The sequence below is a fragment of the Equus przewalskii genome, chromosome 8 (assembly GCF_037783145.1).
Source record: "Equus przewalskii isolate Varuska chromosome 8, EquPr2, whole genome shotgun sequence".
Classification (NCBI taxonomy): Eukaryota; Metazoa; Chordata; class Mammalia; order Perissodactyla; family Equidae; genus Equus; species Equus przewalskii.
The window spans coordinates 13007638-13033804 of record NC_091838.1 but is presented as its reverse complement, the minus strand read 5'-3'; the positions used below and the strand labels follow the sequence as shown (position 1 = coordinate 13033804).

Below are 26167 nucleotides of genomic sequence, written 5' to 3'. Positions count from 1 at the left end.
AACTGAAATCTGCCCAGAGTTATCAATCATTCATTCAGTCAGGTATCTTTTGAACACCTCCTAAGTGTACAGCATCATCTCTGCTTCATGGAGAGTGTAAAGAAATAGGAAATGTGCACACGGGGGAGGAAGAATTTGTCAGGTGGGAGTGAGGGGGAGCAGGCACTTCCCATGGCAGGAAGGGGAGGGGGCCAACAGCCTCAAGGTGAGGCAGGGGTGAGCATGGGTCCCCCAGTTGGAGGTCTTGGGGAGTTTCCAATCCATTCCATCGTACTAGATAATTATTCTCTTCCTACTACTCATAAGGGGGTCACCTGGGCTGACAGAATTCTATATTTTTAGAGCCACTGACATTTTGTCTATGAAACACTTAAAGTTTTCAAGTATGGAAAATTTATACACAAACACATTTGGGCATCCATTCAAAAATGGAAGCAGAACAGGGGCTGCTAAATTCAAATTTGAGGAGTCTTACAGAAAAATCTTATTTAGTAGTGAATCACAAACAGTGTACTGAATAACAACATTTACCAAAGAAAACCAATGTCCTGTTCTGTTCCAAAATCTTTGATTCTCTGATTTAATAAATGTATTGATACTTGAGCTTGCTAATGACATTCTTTTAGCCCTGATATCTTTCTTTAATTTGCCTTGGGCACTCTTTGAAATGCTATGATTTTTTCCTCATGGGCACAGTATATCCATGAATTACGATCTTTTTCATAATTCTCTATGACCTTTTCCTGCTAATGAAGGGCACTAAAAGGTACAAAAATGACCAACATGCAGTCAAATATCTATTTTTCAGTGGAAAAGGCAAGAATTTATAGCCCTAATCAAGCTTAGAAACACACAGCAAGAAATCTTCACAACAAAAAAACCACATTTCCCTTCTATTATTGGCATCTAAATGCCAATTAATACTACAGTTGAGTGTAAGTTGGTGTCAAGCTAGGCCCTTGGAGCTGCAGGGTCTTTGCAGGGACCCAATTCCTGTAAGGGCCGACATGCCTGCACCAGGTGCTGTGCACACACCAGGCAGCCCTCGACAGCCTCGGCTCTTCCACGCGAAGTTGGGTCTTCATCTCAAATGAGCCATTCATGCTTAGGCATCCTCTCATATTTCCATTTGTAATGTTGTCATAAAGGAATTTCATTTTATACTTTCCAGACTAATGATTTGGTACAAAAAAGATAGGCTGCCAAAATAAGAAGATGGGGGAGGAAAAGAATGCTTGCCGACATTTGTGAATCAGAAGAGCGATAGGCCGGAAGAAACTATGCCGTGACTGGCATTTTCTCCCACAGCCCTATGACTCTGAGGCTTTGCTCACGGTTTACTCAATCTGGGCTCTAAATACCACTCTCAGTTTTCTCTTTGGTATAATATTCGTATTTGTCTGACTTTCCTTTCTATTGAGATATCCTTATTTTAGCTGTTTAAATTTATAGGATTTCCACTAGGATAGGCATGATATGTAAAGTATTGAACAATAGGTTAAGTTAACATGGTTAACAGGTTATCACGGGCACTGACCAAGCAGACTGACCGCCGCCCTGGGCTGGGGCAGGCTCTTAGAGAGCCCCTGTTGCACTGGGTGTTACTCCTTTAGTTGCTGGGTCGTGGGGAGACGAGGAGGGGCCTCAGAGAGGGGCTGGGCAGCCCTGGGCTTGGCAGAGGGCACTGAGAACTTGAGGCCATGGCTATTGACCAATGGGTACAGAAGTGTTTCAGTATTTTAACCACCAGTGTGGGCATACTAGGGCATACTAACACCCATCTGATCAATATCCTCCCTACTAAGACCTAGCCTTAAATTTCATCCCCAAATTTGATTTTAAAATTTCCTTCCCAGGAACCTCACAGAAAGAGCTATTATTTAATTAAAATTCTCAGCTTTACTTCCATAAAATAAAAATGGCCCTATGATTGACTTGGAATTTTGGTTTTCACAATTATGGTTTTCCTCATCAGACAATTCAGCATCATGATAATGTATTTGAATCTCATGGTTTCTACTCTGGCCCCGATTCCATATTCTAAGATATTCAGGAATATCACTTTTACTCCTGCTTTCGTTTTAATGTACAAACACTTTTTTACTTTATCAGTTCTTTGGGCTTAGTCCTGTCTAGTAACTCTATAGAAACAAGAAAGAGAGAGAAAAGAAGGGTTTTATTAAGAGTTGCCAGACATTATCTCCCAACGCTTGTCCGGCAAAGCTCAAGGAAAAAGTTAAAGATTGAGAACAAGAAAATACTCCTAAACAGTAGCTATAGAATGTTCTCAAAAAAAATCTGTACTAACTTGAGTACTATCTGTAATTGTAAAAATGCTGGTTCATTCTGAACCCCTCTAACAAAGATATAAGGTTAGCTCTTGTTACATGAACCTAATTTTGTCATGTGTATTCTCAAAAGGGGAAAGCAGAATTTTATCCTGATGTACTCAGAACCAAAGTGGTGTCAACCAAGCTCCAAATACAGAAAGAACAGGAGGAAGCTGATGCTGGTCAGTGGGTGGATGGCACTGGAGAAGGGCAGTAGCACTTGACATTAATTATACATCGTCCCACCCGGTCCCAGTCAGGGTATTTGCCAAGCAGTTCTTACATTCCTGTGGCCTCGGAACAGGGCCATGCTAGAGTTTCATGGAAAACAACAGTGCATTATAAAACGTTTCAATCACTCCAGCTCCCTTTGATGACTAAATGATCTAACAAAAATGTTCATTGAAAATTACTTTCGTGAAAGTAATCAAATTTTGACTTTAAAATTTTTTCCGAAGGAAGTTTCCTACATTCCCCTTTCTCTCACGACTAACAACTGCTGATTTAATGGTAACTTGCCAAGGTTTTTATACTACAAAGATAGATGCAGAGATAGAATTTACAAAAAAAAAACCCCACAAATGAAGGATGCTGTTACTCTGAGAGGGTATAGTGACAGAAGACAAGCACGGCTCCTTCCTACTTAGCATGAAAAATACTAATTCCCAAGAAATACAGAGAATATAAGCCATTTCAGATAGGCTTTATTATTATATTTGCGCAACAGAGCCATAAATTTCGAGTCCATAGAAATAAATAGCTTTAGAGAATACATTTTCCATATAGAAATCAGAAATCCCTAAAGCCATTCTGAGACCCTTCTGAATGTCCACGCGTTTTTAAAGGGACAACTTTAAATAGTTGAGAGGCACTCGGTTTCTGGAGCTGCATTTCTACCCTTCTCCCTGTCAGGAAGTGGGGCCTCCCACGTGAAGCCTGTTTTCGTTAAGATGATCCCCTCCACAGAGACCTCAAAGGTGGCCCTAGCATGTGCAGAGTTCCCACTGAAATCAAAACCCATCCTCACATTCACGTAGTTCTGCCCCCAGAGATCACCACATCCCACACATGCTGCTGTCATCACACCCACGCTGTTGTCACAACACCCAACGGGCTGTTACTAAGGGCCCTGGTATGCTGCCGAATATATGCATTAAATAGGAATTTCAAAACATATTTCAGGAATACTTGTCCTTGGCTCTATATCTTCATTTGCTGAATGCGGCCAGTGTGTCTGGAGGAGCAACTCCTATCAGGCATAGCTCCCTGAGAGTCCCGAGGCCTCCTGGTCCCCAGCCCCAGCAGTGAATACACAATGGAAGTCCGAGGAATGCTGCGGGAGGAATCTAGGGCAGTGCCGAACTGGATCGCTCTCCTTCTATCAGACCATTCACACAGGTCAGCACATCTCACTTCACCCGCATCCTCGACTCAGCAGTGGCTGCCAACCCAAGCTCAAACTCAATTCCAGTTTTGTATCCTTATCTTCTTAAGATTCTCAGTCTCTTAGCCTGAGGTACTGACGAACTACACGTCTGGCAAACATGACCCCACCCCTCCTTTGATGTTCTGGAGTAGCTGTTGCCTCTATGTTGAACCAAGCAAGAACTCTAAGAAAATGGGCATTGTTGTTGTTTTGATGAAGGTGATTTGGGGCAGGTCATCTGTTCCAAGTTAGAAAAGAGACATGACTTGATAGACAGCACATATAACTAAATTAATATTTGGGGGCTCTTAATTCTTGTTAAATATTTATACTAAATTACTACAGAACATGAGAGAACTTTTGAACAAGTGTAAACACACTTGATGATATTTAGCTTAAGAACTCTTTTTGCCCCTTCCTGGAAATTGACAGTAGTAAACCAACAGAGGTAAAGGATGGCTAAATAGTAATTACAAAGGGCTTTCGAGGAAAATGCTTAAGTGAGAGGAACGAATTCTGTCCTCTGCTAAGCCTTCGAATATTGTTCCATCCATGGTCTTCTAGACTTGAGGTGTCTCGTGGTATTTCCTAGTTGTTTGGGGGGGTCTCAGCTTTGGTGATGACAGAAGCATCAGTTGCTTCTAGGATGAGAGCCACGGTTATTCAGTGCCAGACTCTGGATATAGCTTTGTTTTCATATTCTTCACACTGATGTCATAAGGAGCTCTAAGACTGTCCTAACATACTTAGGATATGTTGGTCACATTCCACAAATTTCCAATATGCTTCTGAGAGTGATTCATTCCAAATGGTTTAGCTGTTGACACTAGAATTGGCTTTATATTGGGAGTCTGAACTACAGCTCTGAGCTTAGTTTTTGGGGTGCACCTCCACCCCTAACCTCTCCCACAACTCTTCTACTTCTTTCAGTTGAGTTCAACAAACATTCACTGAATAACTATGTGCCAGGTTCTTGGGTATGTAGTAGGTGATTAAACGGACTATGGAATCAGATCGATCTGGCCTGGAACCTGGCTGGGAGACTTTGGGGAAATTGCTTCACCTCTGTGAGTCTTAGTTTCTTCCATGAGTATCTTCAAATGAGATAATGCACATGACGTGTTTACCACAATCCCTGGCACACAGGAGATGTGTCATACACAGTAACTATCATTAATACACACATGTATATGATAGACCACAAACAGATCATGGGCTAGTGGAGAAGGAAACACTAAAACAGCCCATTTCAATACTTCTGGTAAGTGCCAATTTTAAAGGAGTAATACTTATCCCAGCCTTAGTAAGTAATTAGGTGGAAGGTGAGGCTCAGAGGAGGGATACAGGAATTGATACCTGAACTGTATCTTACTGGATAAGTAGGGGAAGGCATCCTTGCTCTGTGGTTTGGGTGAAATCTCGTGCCATACTTGGCAAATATGGGGTGCCTTTGGAGGCTACACACGATTTCTTCTGTGTATTTGCAAGGAGAGGATACCAGTGACATCATGTCATGCTGGTGGCAGCCAAAGAGGTCAACAGATAGTGTAAGCATGGCAGCAAGTGGGAGGATGGAGATTGTGTAGGAGGGGGAGAATGAGGTGGGGAGAGGCAGAAGTGAGGTAGGGACACAGCCGCAGGCTTTCACCCATCTGTGGAATGTAGGGGAACTCTTACACTTGGAGCCCGTGGGGAGGGAGCTGGACCAGTCCCCTAAGACTTCATGCTTGGGTCCTGGCCCAGCCGTGATGCCACACCCAGAGCTCCAGCTCTGTTGTTCCCAGCAGCTCTGCTCCTGCCCTTCTCCTTGGTTGATCCAATCTCCATGCTTCTTTGTCAGGTTTGATCTCCTAACCCAAGCCTGTCACATCACCTGCTCTGCCTCTACCCCTATTTATAATGATTTTTTGCCCACATCTACTGACAAATAACAAAAAATTTTAAACCTAAAAAATATATGAGATTTTCCTTATTCCTGCTGTATCTGTGAACTTCAAGTGTCACCTACACTGTGACATGCCAAAATGTGTTTTTAGTCAATGTAATGTCTTTATGACACGTAGTATTTTTTAAAAAATGCAACTTATTTGAGTGCCTTTGGCATGTACACAACCGATCAGGCAATAGAGACTATGGGATTCCAGAGTGTATAGCCAATGATGGTGAAGGAACTTCTCTAAAATTATTTGCACAATAGATAATTAATTTGGAGGCAGTCATATTAAGGGACAATGAGAAGTTTCCCTTTTCTTCCTTCTGTTCTGCCTATCTGCCTGCTTTCTTACCTACCAGCAATGGCTGAGCCATCAGGGAGAAGTTGGGTCTAACAGACCTGGGTTTGACTCTAGCTGTATGATCATGGACAAGTTAATTAATCATTGTGACACTTGCCAGAGAGTGATAAGAGTAATACTGTCTAGTTTCATCTTACTTTATACCTTATCAAAGCAATATGTTGGCATTTGAAAATGAAAATGGCCACAGGTTTTTATGTTTGGCAATGTACATGTGTTGGACTTTCACTAGTTCATTTGTGCTGTTTCTTGACCTGCTTTGAACTGGTGACATACAAATTAAAAACGGCTTTTATAACAATGTTGTCCAGAAGAATTGTATTCCTCATATTTATTTCATTTCAAGTGTGCCAGTTCTGAAGAGTCAATACGCTTTATGCATGAATTTCTGAGTACTTGATCATAAAGGATATTGCCTCACAAGAAAGACTGTAGGAAAATAAATTGCCATAATTATTATGTAAGCTGATGACACAAAACAAATGTTCACAGTTTGGGCTTCTAAGTCTTTCTAAGTGGTCAAGGCCTTAGTCTGATATTCTTCCCATGACTTTGCTAAAAGTTTATTTATTGATGTGCAATCCAAGACTCAGAATTCTTACTTTTATGGGCAGCATATTTAGGAAAAGGCATCGAAGTACCTACTCCATTAGTAAAGGTGACTTTCAAGAAGGCAATCTCCTTTGGTTCTGATTTATCCCATATCTAGGATGAATAAAATTTGATTTTTTCCAAATGGTTTCTGATCAGTGAGCAGCTGTAGAGAACATTCGTGAGCTGTAGGATGCGGAACGAGATAAGGAAATTTCCTTATGTCTCATGGACTGACTTTGAGTATTTTCCTTTGTATCCTTGCACGCAGGTTCACTAACCTTGTCGGTGCACTGAAGAGGAAGAGGGGGTCAGCGGCTAGGAAAGCAAGACTTTAAAATGGTGCATCATGATTCTTCCCACTGAAGGCCAGATTTGTTGTGAAATCTCTTGACGCCAGCAATTCTTTTCCTTTTAACAAAGAGTCAGGATTTTTGAGACAACGCTTTCCAAGTTGCCTGAAAATCTGTAGAATTTCTAGCTTCGGAATGAAACTTTTCTGGGGCATTGCCTGAAACAGAAGGCCCTGGTTTTGCCCTATTTTGTTTTCTCACAAGAAACAGGCTGGCAGATAGGTCAGGCAGAACCCTGTTTCCAGAGGCTACTCAATCTTCTAAGCTCACACCGAGCTATAAAGTTGGTTCTCAGACGTCTCCATTTTCTCTCTGAATCCTTTCTGAATGAAGGTTCTCGCGGCTGCTTACTGTTCTTTTGGAGGGTGACACCTATTCTCTATTCTCCTTCACTTTGAGTATCATTTTTCAAGCTTTCTGGGAAGCGCCGTTACACTTCTATGAAGAGACTCCAACTGCCAATCTTGAAATATGCTTTGAAACCAGTAACACGAGGTGCTCTGTTCAAGAAGGAAAGGAGGCAGCTCCATATAACATACAATACGACATTTGTTTGCAGGCAGCACGGGATGTAAACACACACCCCACTGCAGCCTAGACAGACCAAGGCTTCTCTCGAAACACTCTAACGGCTTCAGGAAATGCAAGGACACTTTCAAAACCAAAGCATTAAAAACAAATGGAAACAGAAGAATCAAAGGAAACATTAAAAAAAGGAATCCAACTTGAACATGGCTTGTAATAACATGCTTAACAGAACGGAAGTTGGAGAGTCAGATAGAGTTATATCATCAACCTGCAAATAAGAAGGATCTCCTTCAGAATGATAAGAGATCTACTCTTTGTAAGCGATTTTAGAGAAGGGGGATTTGTTTTTGTGATATCATTTTAGGAAGATACAGCTAAAATGAGGTCACTGCTCATTGAAGGATGCCACTAGTTCCTCAGCATAATTTACATACGAAACCAAAGTATATGGAAGAATAAACAGAAACATGATGTTTTCTACTCTTGCCAAGAGACCATTTATTTTCCTCTTGAATTTTTATATAGCCTCACTCTTCAAAGAGCAGAGACCTGCAAAGGAGGAAATTCAGGTGGCAGAGAGATGACCCCATCCCCAGTGCACACTCACCGACCCCACAGCCACCAGCAGCTTGGTCGGGCCGCCCTATTTCCCAGTCACTCAGGCAGTGTGGCCAAACAGTGCTGGGGTGTCCTATTTGGTGCTCAACAGTTTAAAGACATGATAAACATTTCAAATCTTTTTGGATGCATATTTAAAATTTTCCAGCACATGTGATAATATTTATTAAGTATTTAATGGCATTTCTTTTAAACCACAGTTTCCTTATGATACCCTAGAATATAGCCCCTCCTCCTTATTTAAAATGTTTCTATATTTAGTAGGAATGTATTTGACTAAAGGATGTGTTAGATCCACGTTCTTTGTTAGTGGAGGTATTAGGGTGACTCATTTAATTTCTTAATTATTTCTTCAAATTAATGATCTCTTTTAAACCAAGCTTGGGTGATTACATATATTTTTTGAGAGGGGTGATTAACTTCCCTCCCTGCTTTCATAGGACGACGTTTTAAAACTCTCCTTCTCCTAACCTTTCCCAGCTGTGACCAGTTTGGACATTGTGACATTGAACACCAATGGTTCTGTATGTCCATCACAGCCTTGCTTAGTCGTAATCCTTTAAACGTGTGTGCACACACATGTGTATGTGTGTATGTGGATTGCTTAATTACATCACAACGAGACTTAACATCCTTTTTTCTTTGTTGCCTTTTCTTTGTATCTCTATTGCTGCCCATTTTCTTAACCCTGCATTTAAAGGCAGTGGGTACTACTGTAGGGTTATAGCCAAAAGCTCTCACCTTAATCTTTTGACTGATTCATTTAACACTTAGGAAGCATTCTTGCATTTTAGAATAGCATACCTGTTGATCTCACAAACCTGAATGGCAGCCCATAAATTATTTTGCTTCAGACCGATACACCATGGTGTCATCTTGTAACTGTTTTCCTGGGTTTCAGATTCATGAAGTTATTCAATCATCTTTACTATTTATATATTCTATTCATTTTAATGTGGCTAAAAAAATGGGAGTTCTTCCTTCTCTACACTGGAGTTCTGGGTCTTTAAAAAGATATTTTTGCCAGCTATTATATCCCTAGTCTTTGTAATAAAATTCCTCTAGAGGAGAGGTGAAAGGGCTCGAGCAACGCCTTTCTACCCTCTGGCTTATTAGAAAGGATGAAGGGTTTCTAAGCAGGATGAAAGAAATAATCCAGGAAGGAAGCCAGGAAGAAAAGGGGGTGGAGGGAAACTTAAGCCAGTGTCAAGATCTTGGTGAATGGAAGAATGTGACACAGAAGAGAAAAAAAGAGGAGCCACTCTGATAAATCTCACTATCCATCCCTGAAGGCCAATTTCAAAGGCTTCTTCAGGGAGCCATTCTGACTTCCCCACCCTCTCACTCTCCCACCACTGGTGTCCCAGAACACTTGATCTGTCTCTCCTTTAGAGGCCTCACCAGGTTCTACTTTGTATTATAGGTATTTGAGTGATTTCCTGTAACCCTCTACTTATTCAACATTTAATAACCTATTAGTGAGCACCTCATTTGAAGCCAGGCACTTTGTTAGGTGCCAGGGGTACGAGGATGATTGGGACAGGATCCCTGCCCTCAAGAGGCTTACAGTCTTGGCCTAGCCCTTGCCTACAACACCAGGCCCATTCTCTGCCATCCCCGCCATCTTGTTTCTGTGTCATGTCTCTGTCAATGCAGTTTCCCTGGCCTGAAATGTCCTTTCTCTCCTTTTCCCTTGTTCGTCTTTCAAGGCTCAGGCATGAACTCTTCAGGAAGGTTTTTCTGATGTGCCAGGTTGAGTTTCCACAGCAGCTGCACACTTCTCTTTTAGCACTACCCATAAATTGAGACTTTCTGTTTACAAGTCTATCTCCTCCAGTGGATTCAGGGCAGGAAATTTGCCTTTGAATCTCTGATTGTCCAAGCTCACTATGCCTGTTCCATGGTAGATACCCATTAAATATTAGCCAAATTAATAATTGATTAGCTCTTCTCATAATGTTCTTCCAGGTTGAGGTGGGAAAGACATCATTTATCCCTTTTCACAGGTAGGAAAACAAAGGGACTGCTATGGACTGAATGATTGTGTGTCCCCTCCCCAAATTCATATGTTGAAGCCTAATCCCCAGTGTGATGGTATTTGGAGATAAGGCCTTTGGGACATAATTAGGCCACGAAGGTGGAGCCCTCATGAATGGGATTAGTGCCCTTACAAGAAGAGACAAAAGAGAGTATCTCTCTCTCTGCCAAGTGAGGACAGAGCAAGAAGATGACCGTCTGCAAAGCAAGAAGAGAGCCCTCCCCAGAAACAGACCATGCTGGCACCCTGTCTGTGGACTTCTCAGCCTCCCCAACTATGAGAAATAAAGTTCTGTTACTTAAGTCATCCATTCTATGGTATTTTGCAAAAGTAGCCAAACTGACTAAGACAAACGGAGAGGATAAATGACATGACCCCAAATTTAAATGATGGTAGGGTTGGGCAAGAAGCCACATCTTCTGCTTTATTCACCAGATAAATAGATTTGCTATCAGAAAAAGGCATACTTGTTTCCTCAGTCATCTTAGGAAGAGTGTTTGGATGGGAGACTGAATAGAAGGATTTGGAGAGAAAAAGATAGGGGGACAGACACGGTAGGGGGCCTATTTGGCAAAACACGGAAATAACTGAAACAACCATTTTCAGCAGTCTCTAGAGACGACAGGTTGAGGGTTAGTGCTATTGCATGGATTCTATCCCTTGGTCAATTCAAGAATGGAAAAGAATGTGGGTCAAAGGAAAGAGGGTGAAAAGTAGATGAGCAAACAACTCCTTCTACTGGGCAAGAACACACACACAAAATTACGCAGATAGAGGGCACTTGGGAAGACTCAGATTAAAGCTAGAATTCAAACAAAGCTGCTTGAGAACAAAGCTGCAACTCGGGAAAAATTGGAAACAGCTGAAGAGATTCATGAGCAAATTTCTAATTGATGTGACTTTTAAATGTGCAGAGATATTTTATTTTTATATAAGGGTGACAAACAGGCAGCACAAAGCAGTAAGAAGGGCCTGATTGTCCCATTTAAATTCAGAAGTCTTGGTTTTAGGTCTCTCTCTTAAAATTTACAGGCTCTGTCACTTTGGGCAGGTTATTTAGCTTCTCTGAAATGTAGTTTTTTCTTAAGATGACATAACGCTATATTTTCATAGGGTTGTTGTGAGGATTAACTCTCCTTTTCATTAAGAAGTCCAGATTTTTTTTTCAAATTATTACATGCAGGGTGGGATTAGGTTGTTAGCCAGTTTTCTCAACGGCTTCTAGGCAGCTATTTCTTTATGTGTTGATGGCAAGGTTTCAAGTTAAATGGCTACCCCAGCTGCAAGGGAGTATGGGAAAATGACAACCAGTTTTGCTTTTGTGGCTTTTTTTTTTTTTTTGCCTCTATGAAGAGAAGAATTTAAGGCAGAGGGAATTTGGCCAGACTTTTGGATTAGTCAACCTGTGCCACAACACCCAACACCCAGTAGCAATAACACAGGCATAAATGGATGGAAGAAAGGGATCATGGGACTGACAGAGCTAAGCAGTGGGCTTGGGGTGATGAATCTGATTAAATAGTAAATTAAAAGTAATAGAGAGAGTAATGTCAGCATCACAGTGGAATGAGTTGTTCCCTTTGTCTCTCCCCTCTAAGTTACAACTAAATGGACATTCATTAACCAACAGATGATTCCCTACACGGAACAATAGGATGTCTGAGAGATCTAGGCAGCCACATATCTGAAGGTGGGGGCAGGGGGTGGTTGGATCCCTAGGAAGCAGTGGAACTAGGTGAGCAGACCCCTCTGCCTCCCTGGCAGCAGTGATCAAGTTAGCAGGTCCTCACACAGTGGCCAGCGGGACTGTAAGAGGAGATAGGGACAGCCTATGTGCTAATGCTTTCAGGGTGGTAGCCAAGCCCACAGAGGCACCCACTGTGCTGGGACAGTCCTGCCCATGGGAATGCTCCCCACTGACTGGTTTGGCTCAGCCTCCCCAAAGAAGCCCCACCAAGTGCAGCAGCTCAGCAAAACTGCCCATGAGTGCAGACCTGGCCCCCACACAAAAGAAAGCACCTCTCCCCTCCTGCCTAGCATAGCAGCTCAGCCAGTCCCCTGCTGAGTGCAGTGGCCCCACACGAGAGCAACCTCCTGGCAGAGCACAGAGACTCTGTCTGCCTGTGAGTGTGTGACCTGCCAAGCAACTGCAGTCAGTGCACAAACGCAGAGCAACCCTACCAGCACAACTTCCAGCAGGCATGGTGGGATCAGAAAACACAGCTCCTGTCCTACCCTCCCCAGTAGTAGCAGGTGGAATTTGTGACCTGATACTACCATAAACATGCCAGCAAAGGGTCACTTCATCAAACACCATGAAGAACTACATTAATACTTCAGAGCAGAAGGAAAATGACAAGTCTCCAGAAACCAATCCTGAACTCACAGAAGTTTACAATCTAAATGAGAATTTGAAATAGTTGTCACAAAGAGACTCAACGAGCTACAAGAAAACTCAAAAAGACAGTTCAATGAGCTCAGGAATAAAATTAATAAGCATAGGAATAATTCACCAAAGAGACTGAAACTCTAAAAAAAAAAAACCCGAACAAATTCTGGATATGAAAAACACAATGAAATAAAAAAAAAATCTAGAATCCATAAAAAATAGAGGTGATGTTATGGAGGACAGAATCAGTGATTTAGAGCATAGAAATATGGAAATGCTTCCAGTAGAGGAGGAGAGAGAACTAAGATTTTTTTTTAATGAAGAAACAGTTTGAGAAATATCCAACTCAATTAGGAAAGCAACATAAGGATTATAGGTATTCAAGAGGGAGAAGGGAGGAAGAAAGGAGCAGAGAGCTTGTTCAAAGAAATAATAGCTGAGAATGTCTCAAACCTGGGGAAGAAACTGGACTTACAAATACATGAAGCCAATAGAATTCCCAATTACATCAATGCAAAAAGACCTTCTCCAATGCATATAATATTAAAATTGGCAAAAGTCAATGATAAAGAAAAGATATTAAGGGCAGCAAGGCAGAAGAAAATAACCTACAAAGGAACCCCTATCATGCTTTCAGTGGATTTCTCAGCAGAAAGCTTACAGGTGAGGAGGGAATGGAATTATATATTCAAAATACTGAAAGACAAAAACTTTCAGCCAAGAATACTCTATCCAGTGAAACTATCCTTAAGATATGATGGAGAAATAAAAGCTTTCCCAGATAAACCAAAGCTGGAGGAGTTCATCACTACTAGGCCTCCCTACAAGAAACATTGAAAGGAGTCCTCCCATCTGAAACTGAAAAGCAAAGGTTTACAAAACCTTGAGCAAGGAGATAGACAGAATCAGAAAATTGTAACTCTGTATCATAATAGATTAGTAAACATTTAATTATACATAAAAAGTAAAGGGAAGGAAAGCATCAAAAATAACAGTAAATACTTCAACTTAGTCACAAATTCACAACACAGGAAAGAACAATTTGTGACAGCAAAACTCAGAAGGGGAAGAGGAAAAGGATAGAACCTACTTAGGCTAACGGAGATAAGAGGCTATCAGAAAATGGACTATCTCATCTACACAAAACTCATGGTAACCACTAAACAAAAAATCAGAGGAGAGCCGCAAATCGTAAATAAAGAGGAAACTGAGAAAATCATCATGCAAAACAACCAAATTGAAATGGCAGTCAGAAATACAAGGGAAAAGAAACAAAGGAAATATAGAACAACCAGAAAACAAGAGATAAAATGGCAGTGTTAAGCTCTCATATATCAAAAATCACTCTAAATGTAAAAGGATTGAATTCTCAAATCAAAAGACACAGGCTGGCTGGCTGGATTAAAAAACAAGACCCAAAAATATGCTGCCTCCAGGAAACACATCTCAGTTCTAAAGGCAACACAGGCTCAGAGTGAAGGGATGGAAGACAATTCTCCAAGCATATGGTAAAACAAAACAAAGCAGGTATTTCCATACTTATATCAGATAAAGAAGACTTCAAGATAAAAAAGACAATGAGAGACAAAGAGGGCCAGTATATAATGATAAAAGGGACATTCCACCAAGAGGACATTACACTTATGAACATATATGCACCTACCACAGGAGCACTAAAGTATATAAAGCCACTATTAACAGACCCAAAGAGAGATGTTGAGAAACACAATAATAGTAGTGGACCTCAACATCCCACTTACATCAATGGATAGATCATCCAGACAGAAAGTCAAAGGAAACAGTGGCCTTAAATGAAATATTAGACCAGATGGACTTAATAGATATATCTATAGAACATTCCATCCAAAAACAGCAGAATACACATTCTTCTCAAGTGAATATGAAACATTCTCAAAGATGGACCATATGTTGGCAAACAAGGCAAGCCTAAATAAATTTAAGAAGACTGATATCATAGCAAATATCTTTTCTGAACACAATGCTTTGAAACCAGAAATCAACTACAAGAAAAAGTCACAAATATGTGAAGACTAAACAACACACTACTGAACAACTATTGGATCAATGAAGAAAACAAAGGAGAAATCAAAATATATCTGGAGGCAAATGAAAATGAAAACACAACAAACTAACTTTTATGGGATGCGGCAAAACCAGTGCTAAGAGGGAAATTTACAGGAAGACAGGCCTATCTCAACAAAGAAGAAAAATCTCAAATAAGTAATCTTAAACTACACCTAACAGAATTAGAAAAAGAAGAACAAACAAAGCTCAAAATCAGGAGAAGGAGGAAAATAATAAAAACTAGAGCAGAAATAAATGAAATAAAGACTTAAAAAACAATAGAAAGGATCAATGAAACTAAGAGCTGGTTTTTTGAGAAGATAAGTAAAATTGACAAACCCTTTGCCAGACTCACTAAGAAAAAAAGAGAGAAGCCTCAAATAAATAAAATTATAAATCAAATAGGAGAAATTATAATGGATACCACAGAAATACAAAGGATTATAAGAGAATACTATGAAAAACTATATGCCAACAAATTGGATAACCTAGAAGAAGGGGAAAAATTCTTTGATTCATACAACCTTCCAAAACTGAATCAAGAAGAAATAGAGAATCTGAGCAGATCAATAACAAGTAAAGAGATTGAAACAGTACTCAAAAACGTCTCCAAAAACAAAAGTCCAGAACCAAATGGCTTCTCTGGAGAATTCTACCAAACATTCAAAGAAGATTTAATACCGATCCTCCTCAAACTATTCCAAAAACTTGAAGAAGGTGGAACACTTCCTAATTAACTCTATGAGGCCAACATTATCCCGATACCAAAACCAGACAAGGACAACACAAAGAAGGAAAATTACAGGCCAATATTGCTGATGAACATAGATGCAAAAGTCCTCAACAGAATATTGGAAAATCAAATACAGCAATACAATAAAAGGATCATACACCATGAGTGGGATTTATACCAGGGAAGTAGGGATGGTTCAACATCCACAAATCAATGAATGTGATACACCACATTAACAAAATGAGGAATAAAAATCACATTATCATCTCAACAGATTCAGAGAAAGCATTTGACAAGATCCAACATCCATTTATGATAAAAACTCTCAATAAAATGGGTATAGAAGGAAAGTACCTCAACATAATAAAGGCCATATATGACAAACCCACAGCCAACATCATACTCAATGGTGAAAAATGGAAAGTCATCTCCATGAGAATAGGAACAAGACAAGGGTGCCCACTCTCACCACTCCTATTCAACATAGTACTGGAGGTTTTGGTCAGAAATAAAAGGTATCCAAAATGGAAAGGAAGAAGTAAAACTCTCGCTATTTGTGGATGACATGATTCTACATACAGAAAATCCTAAAGAATCCACCAGAAAACTATTAGAAATAATCAACAACTACAGAAAAGTTGCAGGGTACAAAATCAACTTACAAAAATCAGTTGTATTTCTATACACTCATAACAAACCAGTAGAAAGAGAACTCAAGAATACAATCGCAACAAAAAGAACAAAATATCTAGGAATAAATTTAACCAAGGAGGGGAAAGCCCTATGCAATGAAAGCTATAAGACATTATTGAAAGAAATAGATGATGACATAAAGAAATGGAAAGATATTCCATGCACATGGATTGGAAGAAAAAACATTGTTAAAATGTCCATACTACCTAAAGCAATCTACAGATTCAATGCAATCCAAATCAGAATCCTAGTGACATTCTTCATAGAAACAGAACAAAGGATCCTAAAATTTATATGGGACAACAAAAGACCCCAAATAGCTAAAGCAATCCTGAGAAAAAAGAACAAAGCTGAAGGCATCACAATCCCTGACTTCAAAACATACTACAAAGGTATAGTAATCAAAACAGCATGGTACTGGTACAAAAACAGACACACAGATCAATGGAACAGAATTGAAAGCCCAGAAATAAAACCACATGTCTATGGAAAGCTTATCTTTGACAAAGGGACCAAGAACATACAATGGAGAAAGGAAAGTCTCTTCAATAAATGGAGTTGGGAAAACTGGACAGCCACGTGCAAAAGAATGAAAGTAGACATTATCTTACACCATACATAAAAATTAACTCAAAATGGATTAAAGACTTGAATGTAAGGCTTGAAACCATGAAAGTCCTGGAAGAAAATATAGGCAGTACACTCTTTGACGTTGGTCTTAGCAGTATCTTTTCAAATACTATGTTTATTTGGGCAAGGAAAACAAAAGAAAAAACAAACAAATGGGACTACATCAGACAAAAATCTTCTGCAAGGCAAAGGAAACCATGAACAAAATGAAAAGACAACTCATCAACTGGGAGAAAATATCTGCAAATCATATATCCAACAAGGAGTTAATTTCCAAAATATATAAAGATCTCATACAATTCAACAACAAAAAACCAAACACCCCAATCAAAAAATGGACAGAGGATATGAATAAACATTTTTCCAAATAAGATATACAGATGCCCAACAGACACATGGAAAGATGTTCAACATCACTAATTATTAGGGAAATGCAAATCAAAACTACAATAAGATATCACCTCACACCTGTCAGAATAGCTATAATTAACAAGACAAGAAATAACAAGCATTGGAGAGGATGTGGAGAAAAGGGAACCCTCATCCAGTGCTGGTGGGAATGCAAACTGTGCAGCCACTATGGAAAAAAGTATGGAGATTTCTCAAAAAATTAAAAATAGAAATACTATATGATCCACCTATCCCACTACTGGGTATTTATCCAAAGAATCAAATCAGCAATACAAAGAGATCTACGCAGCCAAGTGTTCACTGCAGCATTATTCACAATAGCCAAGTTGTGGAAGCAACCCAAGAGTCCATCAACTGATGAATAGATAAAGAAGATGTGGTATATATATATGATGGAATACTACTAAGCCATCAAAAAGACAAAATCGTCCCATTTGCAACAACACGGATGGACCTTGAAGGTATTACATTAAGCAACATAAGGCAGACAGAGAAACACAAACACCGTATGATTTCACTCAGATGTGGAAGATAAAGAAACACATGGATAAAGAGAACAGATTAGTGGTTACCAGAGGGGAAGTGGGTGGAGGGCGGCTAAAAGGGGTAAAGGGGCACAGGTATGGTGATGCATAAAAACTAGACTATTGGTGGTGAGCACGATGCAGTCTATACAGAAACGGATATACAACAATGTACACCTGAAATTATGCAATGTTATAAACCAATATGACTTCAACTACAACAAAAAAAGTAATAGGCAAAGTGGCATGGACCAGTCCATTAGCAGAAACTGCTGAAGCAGTTCCACCACTAGTTTTCAGGAATAACACAGAGGCACATTTCCAACAAAACTGAGTAGGAGATCAAGTTGCCTTTTTCGTAGGGTCTCCCTTTTTCATTATCTGATGTCACCATTTGCTTTTCACTTCTTCTCTCTCCCTCCCTCCAGCCCCAGTGGTTTTCAGTTCCCCTAAATCAGCATTCTGATGCCCTTTTAGGGTGGGCTCCATTTTCCAGGGTTTTCTGTTTCTCTCTCTTTTCCCCAATAACTCAACTATCTTATGTTTAATTTCCTCAGATTCCAATTTTTGGTTACTGCCTCTGTGACTAAAGAAAGGAAGAAAGGGTAGGGAAGGACAGAAAGAAAGGAAGGAAGGAAGGGAGAAAGGAAGGAAGGAGAGAGAGAAGGAAGGAAAGAAGGAAGGAAGGAAAAAAGGGAGGAAAGAAGGAAGGAAGAAAGAGAGAAAGAGAAAGAGAGAAAGGAAAGAAAGGAAGAAAGAAAAAGAAAAAGATGAAAGAAAAAGACCAAAGAAAGAAATTCAAGTTAAGCTGTAGGTGGGTTAGCTCTAACAATATTTACATTTTAATAGAAGCCATTAATGCCTGAATGTCAAGTACTGCAACGGGTAACAGAGGTATGATTTGGGGCATTTTGGGATAGGACCCTTTGGGATAGGACCCGTGGAAGAGAGATGTTCAGATTAGGGGACCTGGCTTTAAATTGGCCACTTATTAGATCCCTCCACTTTCTAAGCTAAAGGCTGACCCTGTTAACAAAAGCTAGAGCAAAGATGCAGGAAGGAGGTGCAGGATGGATTGGCTTTTAATCAGCGGGTGACATGATAGGACAGGGTGGCGTGTACTAGAGTTGGGTGGGGAAGGACAAATCTGTCAAAACATGAGGAGAAAAACTGATGTGCTAAGAAGAGATGGCATCGGGTTTAAAATAAAGCTTCATAAAAAGCTACGCAGTTGGGTAACACCCAGTCAAAACAGTGCCCGCTAATGGACTAATTATTAGCATGGAGAGATACCTGTGAATTACACATGGTAACTGACCGTGTAGGAGTGGGTATAGGGAGAACAGGATGGGCGGAGGGTAAATTGAAGGTAAATAAAAGTTGGCCTCATGTTAAGCACACATCAAGCAAAATTACAGAAAATGTCCTTGTTTTGCTTATTAGTCAGTAAAATGTATTCTTTTTTGTCCTGTGTGTTCACCTATAAGTGTGTACTATTAACCATCAATGAAAGAATATATATAGATAAATTAGAGAATGATTACTCACAATAGAATAATTACTGACTTTACAAAAAGAATCCTCCTTGAGGTTTCTTTAAGTGCCATTTCAAATATTATTCAACTTATCAAAGATCCTTTTTTATGTATAATACAAGCTCTTAAGTATTCTATTTCATAAGGTAAGTCCAGCCCATGTAATAGGGAGACAAAGGTTTCAGTTGATTTAGTTCAGCATAAAAAACACAGGAAACATACACTGCTAATAGATAAAGGAAATAGAAAAATGCAGCCCATTTTCAGCCATAATAAGGGGTCATTTTATACGCTGTGCCAGTAAGCTCCTGTTCCACCAAGAAGAATTCATTAAGTAGAGAGAAAGTCAATAAAAATGAGCTTTATTAAAAAGAACTGATGTAATTAAAGGTATTGGTGAATACCTTGGCTCAGTTATGAAGGGGAAATGACTCAGCAGCACGTGTAAGAATGAACCAAATACCATAGGATCTTCTCCCAATTTATTTCAGAAAAAAAATATGATCCTCTACAGAATTTGTAATAGCCAAGGCGAATGCCAGCATGACGGAGGAAGAAGTGCTTACATAAAGCTGTCACTCTTCAAATAATGGTGAATTATGGTATTGACAGTGCTCACAGCCCGAGAAATCTGTTTGTGAGGAGTGAGAAATGCCCCACGGCTCAGGCTGACCCGGCTTAGGATCCGGAGAGGTGCTTATCATGAATACTGCTCTAGACGTTACAATCTAAATGAGAATATTTGGTCCCTGGAATACTTAAAGCTGCATGCTGGAGAAAATAGGTTTACAACTCTCTGAGAATCTCAGATCAAATGATATTTCTGTGGAAAAAAATGTGTAGGCTCGCCAAATGATAGAACATCCACACATCAAAGGGCGGCAGAGTGGCTGTGCAGTATGGTTTTTACAAAGAATCGTCCTATCCAAGTTTATGTGGTCTTAGTCACATGGCTTGAATATGCGGCAAAAATCCAAACGCCTCAAGCCCAAGCAATGTGCATGCTGGGCATTTTTGCAGACCTCAGATATAGGGATGTGCAGGAAAGCCAGAGGAACTGTATGAGTAACTAGCACCCTCTCCCCCTGGGGAGCCCACAGCTTAGTGTTGTCTTGTGATCTGAACACTGGCCTGGAGGACAGAGAAACAGCCGGAGGCCTGGATTTGCCAGTGATGCCATATGACAAGCCATTGCCTAGTCTAACGCCTTCTAATATAACACCATCAAAAGGATTAAGTGCTTACTGAGTAAAAACTAAAATAAAAAGGTGGATCAGAAGATGCTCCAAGCACTAGAAAGCTTAGTGCTGCATTCCACTAGCTGTCTCACCCTTGTGCCAAGAGGGGAGATAAAAGGGAGCATTGTGAGAAGAAGGGAGGTGGAAGGAGTTTGGAAATTTCCAGTTACAAAAATAATAAATAACCTATAATAAGATCACTTACAAGTGGATGGCACTTTCCAAAGCAGAAGACAATGTGTTCATACACTCTGTGAGCCATGCAACCTTTCTCGTCTGCCCCACAGAGTTGCTAAGACCATCAAATGAAATATTGTCTGCAAGAATGATTTATGAACCATAAATCCTTTAGTAATTTATCATAGCATGTGGTCTAAATGGTTAAGAAAAAAACAAAAACCCTCAGGAAGCTTGAAGAGGAGTATCTGAAGATGGCTAGGCCTTTATCGTGTCCCTGGAGCCTGCAGGCATTTTCCTCCTGGAATGTCTGCCAACACACATCAGAACTGCATAGTTTGGGACAGCAAAAGGAGACTGTCTAATAAAGTGTAAATAAAAGTTGGGTGACCAAGTTTGGAGGGTGGGTTATTTCCTGATCTAGTTACTGTCAACTTATCAGGACATGCAAGGAAACAACATGAGAAAAATTTGGGGTGGATCTGAAACTTTAAGTTTGTCTTATCTAAAGCTCCTTTCTACCAACCAATTGCTGCTCTATTAACAAACAAAAGCAAAAACAAACCCCACCACTTTCTCTCTCTAAGTGTGGCTTAGGATCAGTTGTTTCCCAGCTTTGGTCTATTTGTCACTCCTCACACAGGAGGTGTGTCCCGCTCACCTCCCATCTAAATGTGTGTGTCTGTTGAGGAGAGAAGAGAAAAAGAGTAGCCTGGTTTAAACTAAAATTAATCCATGCCTTTTGATACTCATAAAGCTAATTTCTATTCAACTTTCCAATAGATGGATAGTCTACATGTCAAAGGATCACAAAAGACTACATTTAAAACTGGATCCCTCTCCCTAATAGAAATGGGTATGTATGTTCACAAAAAGATATAAAAGAATGTACACAGCAATGATAGTCATAAGAGCCCCAAACTGGAAAGGATAAATTGTGGGACAATCCTGTAATGGAATATTATATAGCAATGACAAGCTATGAATGACCTGCAAATACACTCATCACTATATACAAATATAAAATTGAGTGAAAGAAATCAGAAGAGAGTATTTAGAGTAGGGTTCTACTTACGCAAGGTACAAAAACAAGCGCAATTAATTACATTGTTGGGAGATAGGGTTGTGGTGACCTTTGGAGAAGGGGTGTGACTGAAAGGGAGCACAGTGGGGGCTTCTGAAATGCTGGGGAGTTTCTTGCTCAGGCTACTGGTTACATAGATGTGTTCAATTTTTGAAAATACATCAAGTGTATGCATATATGTACTTTTTTTTTGTGGTATATTTTATTTCAGTAAGAAGTTAATAAAAAGTAGAGCACCTCTAAGTTGACAGGATCCAATTAGATTTTCTCTGACTGGTGCTCAGATACCATCTGTTTTCAAACTCCCCAGTTCCCATGGATCAGGAAGCAACTGATCAGCAGAAATTTGATGGGCTTCTGAGGCTTGAAGTTGAGACACAGAATATATAAATAAGTATTTTTACTCTCACTGTAAATCGTAGATTCAGTACATGGATGATCCGTAAATTCCATGAATCATAGATTTATAGATCCACGGATATTCTGAATTTAATGGATGATATTTTGGTTATTTGGATTTTTTTCCATTTTTGAGATGTCTTAAAAACTTTGGAGATTCTATATCCCCTCTATGAAAGAAATCTAAAAAAGTGAATCAAAACCATCTATTAAGTTTATTTAAATTGACAAAGGGTTTTCCCATTGATATATGATCAGGGTCTCATTTAATACTAATTTGAATCATAGAAGATCCCTTTGAAAATGATCATGTTACAATTTTAACCCCTCATTTTATAGCTCAAGAACATGAGACCCAAAGAAGTTTAATGATACGCCTGTGGCCAAACAGATATTCAAAAGCAGAATATGGATGAAAATTCAGGTTCCCTAACTACTAAACCAATTCACTTTCGTTCTAGCTTTCTGGCTACCACTTTATTCTTGATTCACAGAATTGTGAACAACTAAAAAGAGATAATATGAAATAGAGCTATAATGTGACAATGCTAACATTTAAATTTATTGTGATATTCATACATTCTAAAGAGCAGGGCCAAGAAATTATGTGTTACTAAGTGACTATTGATTTTTAGAAACTGGCTAACATCAGTTCAGAACTCATATGTGAATAGCATCTTTTTAAAAAGTATACTAATACTCTTATATTGGAAATTATGTTTATTGTTACCAATGGGAGCTGTGTGGGCTATTTTATTTTCTTATTCAGGAACATATGTTGTCAGAGCACAAAATGACCTCAAAAGAGCCAGAAGAGAATTTATCAGGCCCTTCTCTGTACATCTGAAGATATATATCTGAGACAGATTCGATGTTATTATAGAACTTCTCAGCCTGAGAACATTTGGGCTATTTTTACTTTACAATGGCCTTTCAAGGACTATTTACCGCTGTGGGTCATTACTATTTGTAAATACTAATAATTACTTGAAGTTGAAACTATTTACCATGTTCATTCTGTTTCCCAGGACTCACTTGGCTCTGACTCACTGGCTGCAGAGCAAAGCAGATTTATTATTTTTCAACCAATTTACCTCCTGGTTTTGTATTATGGGTAATGTACTGTGATTTGGTATTGTGACCCTCAAAAAGATTAAAAATGTGAGTTTCCTTGATCGTGGCTGCATAACGTTTATAGTCTGATTCAGTACACTTCTAACAATAGGAATCGCTAGATTAAACTAGGCTTTAAAAGCAACCATCAAAGAAAGTGAATTAACAACATACAATATTGAGGCAGACGTTAGACTCTTGCTGGATTCTATCCTAAGCCTCTCAGATGACCGGATGTAGACTGCACTTCCCTCTCAAGCCTGAAGAAATGGTTACATCTCTCATGGCACTTGTACCCATGGATGACCCATTGGCCATAGGTGCAGTGGACATATGGAAACAAAATCTTACGAGTGGATTCTAAGTACTGTAGAAATTCTAGCGTAGAGATAACATTGAATAAATACCATTCCAGTCCTAAACAACAACGGCATCGTGTGAAATCAATTCATCCAACAAATACTTATTGAACACCTATCCTGGCAATTGGAGCCGAAATGAGATAATCCATTTGAAGTGTTGAGTACAGTGACTGGTACATGATAAACACTCCATAAATACTATCAGGGTAACACTTCCTGAAGGAAGTGACACTGAAGCTGACATGGGAAGGAGTGAAAGAATTAACCAGGCAGCTGGGGGTGGAGTAGCAAGAGAGTGGTCAAGGGCAGCATCACTCTGGGACTGTCAGGGGTTCAGGATATCCAGTGACAGGGGCACGGGCTGGGGCTACAGAGATGAGCAGATGTTGGGATATGAAGAACCCCACCATTCTCGTTACAGAGGTGGGTTTTTATCCTTTGTATAGTAAGATCCTAGAAAGCAGTGCTTTTCACACCATAGGACCTCATCTATTAGTTAGCTCTGAAATCATTTTCATGGGTTTCAACCAGCACTACTTTTCAACGAAAGAGATCAAAATAGAACAGGATAGGACAGAATTGAAAACATCAAACTTGTTTATATATAGACATACATATATTTATTTATGTGTGTATTGGGTCATGATGTTAAATTTCTTTCTTATTCTAAGCCACAGTCCAAAGAGTTTGAAGGCGACTTCTTTGAAGTATTTAAGTGGAGGAACGATACAAAAGCCTTGCACTTTGGAAAATCCATTTGGCTGCTGTGTAGAAGCACTGGACGGGGACAGGCAGAACAGCTGCAACAGTCAGGCCATAGACGACAGCGTTCAACTGAGGGCAGAGCTCCCGAGGATGGACAGAAGTTCTGCAGGTGGATACCCGGATACTGAGGAGGACAAGCCTTAGGTGGGGAAGGTGTCAGAAACGCAACCTGGGTGGCCAAGGTTTCTACCTGAGGCAACTAGATAGGTCTTGCTGCCCTTCTCTGAGGCAAGGAACCCAGAGCCAAAGCAGTTTTGGAGGCAGAAGAAAATGATTAGGTCAGGACACGTTGCGGTACAAGGTTGAAAATGCAGAGAATAAGCACAGTTTGGATAACTTTCTCTATAGAAAATTTTCATCTACAAACCAATCATTATCAAGTGTCTATCATCTGATGCTAAAAGTTAGCACTAAAGTTTGGTATTAATGTCAGAAATGCATGTATATGTATGTGTATATAAATATATATTTATTAATTTATATTTATATATTTTGTAGTAAGGAAATAGAGTAAACATATAAGAGATTTGCAAGTGTCCAGACTTTGGGAACAAGTTTAAAAAAAAAAAAAGATGTGCAAGTCAGAATCACTATTAACAGAATGAGGTTAAAGGTTAAAGACAATGTATACGAGCATCTAGCGCAATAGCTGACACAGTGGATGCTCCACAAATGTTAGTTTTCTTTCCCTCCGCTTTCCGATACCTTGTCAATGGGTCTCAAGATAGAGCAATATAAACTGTTTACATGGGTATATTTCAAGTCACCTGATAGCTAGATTTACTAGATGAAGCTATGATTCACAAAACTGATCACATTCTTTGTTTTATAAGGGCTGCCAAGAAGTTAATGCACAAATTCATGATGCATTCCAGTAAGTGTACAGAAACTCACCACTTGCATTTTGTATATCCCATTTCTGTCTTATTTTTAAGCCTTTTCCTCAATTCCTTCACTTAAAAAATATCATTGAGATTTTTTTTCTTGAGGAAGATTAGCCCTGAGCTAACATCTGCTGCCAACTCTCCTTTTTTTAGCTGAGGAAGATTGGCCCTGAGGTAATATCTGTGCCCATCTTCTGCTACTTTATAAGTGGGACGCCTGCCACAGCATGACTTGATAAGCAGTGCCCAGCTTCACGCCTGGGATCCAAAGCGGCGAACCCCGGCCCAGCGAAGCAGAGTGCTCAAACTTAACTGATATGCCACCGGGCCAGCTCGACATTGAGAATTTGTTAAAGTCACTTTAAATCTTTTTCGAAACAAATGAAGGCCTATAGACAGGTAGACAGGTGGATAAATAGATTAGATAGACAGACAGATGGTTGAAATTGATGGATGGCTGCATATTCAATTATTTATCAGACTCACGAGTTTGGGTAGCTGAATCAGTTCCTTAAACCTTGTTTCTTTAATTTTATAAAAGTATTCATTATGAAAAAAAAAATACAAAAGTAAAGAGCATAGTATATTGAACCCCCATGAACCCATGCCCCAGCTTCAACAATGGTCCACTCATGACCAATCTTGCTACATCTATACTCTCACCCACTTCCTCAACTTCCGGGTTAATTTAAAGCAAATCTCAACCACTATATCATTTCGTTGGTAAATGTTTTAATGTGAATCTCCAAAAGATAAAGACTTTTTTAAGAAAACATAACCATAACACCACTGCCATACCTAAAAAAAAGTTAAAATTCCTTAATACCATCAAATATCAGCCAGTGTTCAAAATTCCCCCAACTGTCTCAATTTTTTTTAGTAGATTACATTTTAGACACTGTTTATTTATGGATCGACTTATAAAATAGGTCCTCAGTAAGTTAAATTTAGGATCAGAATCAGAACC

The 26167-nt window shown here is 39.5% G+C and overlaps 1 protein-coding gene across 50 annotated transcripts in view; it reads right to left on the bottom strand.

The window, feature by feature from the left end:
* The window catches only part of STAU2 (staufen double-stranded RNA binding protein 2), a 298560-nt gene that overhangs the window by 36369 nt on the left and 236024 nt on the right, over positions 1 to 26167 (bottom strand). The window lies entirely within an intron of this gene.